Here is a 2,882-nt window from a genome sequence, read left to right as displayed (position 1 = left end):
GAGTTGCCGCCATGTGATTGGCTGATTAGAAATTAAGTGTTAACGAGCAGTTGGACAGGTGTACCTAATAAAGTGGCCGGTGAGTGTAGATTTACCAGTTAACCTAATATGCATGTTTTAGGTCTGTGGGATTAAGAAACTCATGGAGAGGACATGCAAACTCCATCCAGAAAGGTTTCTGGCTGGGAATCGATTCGGCAACCTTCTTGCTTAGAGGCAACAAAAAGTCATTACAGAAAATTCCTGTGGAACGCATATAACAAATACACCTTGGTATAAATTTAATTATTTCTGTCAAAAATGTTTTCAATGCTGTGCTTCTGTTTCATTTTCATCATAACACAAACTATGTCTTCCTCTAGTCAAATCAGTTTTTACTTTGAGGTTTTAAAACACATGCATTGAACACACACAAACCCTTCCTACAACCCATACTCTGCAAGGTGAAATCTTTTCATTAAAGAAAACAAACAAGAGAACACACAAACTCTCAGTATAAACAGAAAGACTTTCATCAATACATACAAGAATTTAATTAACTGCTATTGATAAGCTCTGCCTGTCTTAAGGACATGTTTATTTGTGTATATAGACATATTCATGTGGGGGTGTGTTTGTGCATCTTAAGGACCTTCTCATTATACAGTCGTCTTCTTGATTTGTGAACCATGAAGAGGAGACGCACACACTCATGGTGCGTGAACTATAAACACAGTATGTTGACAGATTAGATGGGAGTTTTTAATCGTTTTAATTAAGCCTAATTTTTATTTGTTGAATATGTGGCATTTAAGAGGTTCACAAGGATATGAAAGTAGATTGGATGCTAATTAGACTACAAGAATTTAATTTTATTACAAGAATCTCTTAAGGAGAAGATGATGAAATCCTTGCAAAGAATAATTACCTTCGTTTTATGTACAGTTTCGTACAGCATTACGAATGCATTACGAAAGTTACGCACCAACGGGGACATGTCTAAGTTTGCCAAGCTGCCCTGACCCTACCTTTTAGCCACAGCTAGCCATGAATATTTTCTTGGCTTTTGTAATGTTCTTAACATTGTAGGACAATTTTAAAGATACTAGGATGAAAGGTGTTAGTGGAAGAATTTTTAAAACACAAAGAAGTATCTTTGTAATTCCACTAGGTCGTACAGAGGTCAATTCTCAACATTGTGTACAGGACTAGATGCCTATTTATCACACGCCTTTTTTCAAAGTTTAGACAACTTACAGTGCTGTTAGCCACAGTGATGAGCTTGTGCCAAAATGCATGAATTCAAAAACATTACGCTAATAACTTGTATGCACCATCTTGCAAGACTCTGTGGTCTAAATTTGAACCAACAATCTTTTGATCACAGGTTCACCTTCTCTAACCTCTGCGTCATCATTCCCTCAAAAACCTCACAGCGCCTGGTACCCTGGTTTTTAACTGTTATGATATGAATTTTCTGAATACCAGACATGCCGGTTTTAATAGCCTGAACACGTTCAGAGCATTTCGTCGCAGCCGCCAGTGAGCTGTTTCCCGGGGGACACTTTTCCTCACAGCAACGCTATATGTGTTAGCATGCTACTGTTATCGTTGGAGCAGGCGCGGCTCATCCATAACAATATTCATTCACCCCACAAAGAAATTCCTCTTAATAAACAATGTAAAATGCTTATTTACACAGCCTGCCATGTATTGTTTTGTTCTGTGTGCTTTTCAATTGTTTTGACAATGTTATATTGAACCTTAGAGGTGCAACAATTTTTTGCTATTAAAATAACATTAATTGTTCTCTATATATAAATATATATTAGAAAGCTAACTTGTAGCTATCTTCATATTGAATTAAATTTGTGCATTTATTGTTTTAGGTTTGTGACACCATCTTGAGCCATTCACAAAACATCTGATCAGTGCTTAGGGATGGGTACCGAATTCTGTCGGTACTACAGAGAACCTATTCACGTAACATCAAACGGTACCATGTTTCAGTACCTAAACACATTATTGCGACCGTATTGGCGTAAGAGTGGTGAGTTTTCCATGCTTGTCCTGAAYGCAGCATTGYGACCGTATTGGMGTAAGAGTGGTGAGTTTTCCATGCTTGTCCTGAACGCAGCATCGCGCAAGAGTGTAATGACGTCAGCAGTCGCTGGTAAACAGAGCTCAGAACGTAGCATGAGAGCGAGGCTCGCAGCTCCTGGAGTAAAAGTCGCCGCAATGACCACCTCTGAATAATCTGGTGGATTAATTATCTTGTGAGCACAATGTTCGCATGCTCAAAGTAAATAAAGTACCACCACTTTCTTTATTTCATCTGCCATTAAACAAGGGACCAGCAGAGGAAAACAACAGAGGTGCTTCCCGACAGTCCGAACGCATCTGACCTGAAAGAACACAAGCAGTCAGCTAGTGTTGGGCGCGTTTTGGATGCTCAAAACGTAGCTTGAACAGCTTTTATTTATTTTAACTGCATCCTCTTTTGCTTATTTGATTTAAACTTATTTGCCTTCCATGGACCTCCATCACACATTTTTTCTAGCGGGTAAATGACATCAATAGAAACACGTGGAGCTGGATTTTAATTTGTGCAATAAGATAAAACAGTCTTGTTGTTTTCAACAGTTTTTACCTTAAAGAAATAAGTTACACAACTGATGTTACAATACAAAGAGTTGGATGTTGTCTTGATATTTGTTAATTTTATATATTGAGAAATATGTAAAAAAATAAATAAAAGTTTATTATTAAACACACACACACAAAGTACCGAAAACTGGTACCATTAAGTTCTGGTACCGATTCCCAGGTACTGGATATTGGTACTGAATCGATTCAAATGCCAAATGGACCCATCCCTACACTGATAATAGTTTTTCTTTCTG

The sequence above is a fragment of the Austrofundulus limnaeus genome, unplaced genomic scaffold (genome assembly GCF_001266775.1).
Source record: "Austrofundulus limnaeus strain Quisiro unplaced genomic scaffold, Austrofundulus_limnaeus-1.0 Scaffold221, whole genome shotgun sequence".
NCBI classification, from domain to species: Eukaryota; Metazoa; Chordata; class Actinopteri; order Cyprinodontiformes; family Rivulidae; genus Austrofundulus; species Austrofundulus limnaeus.
This window is presented reverse-complemented; position numbering follows the sequence as displayed.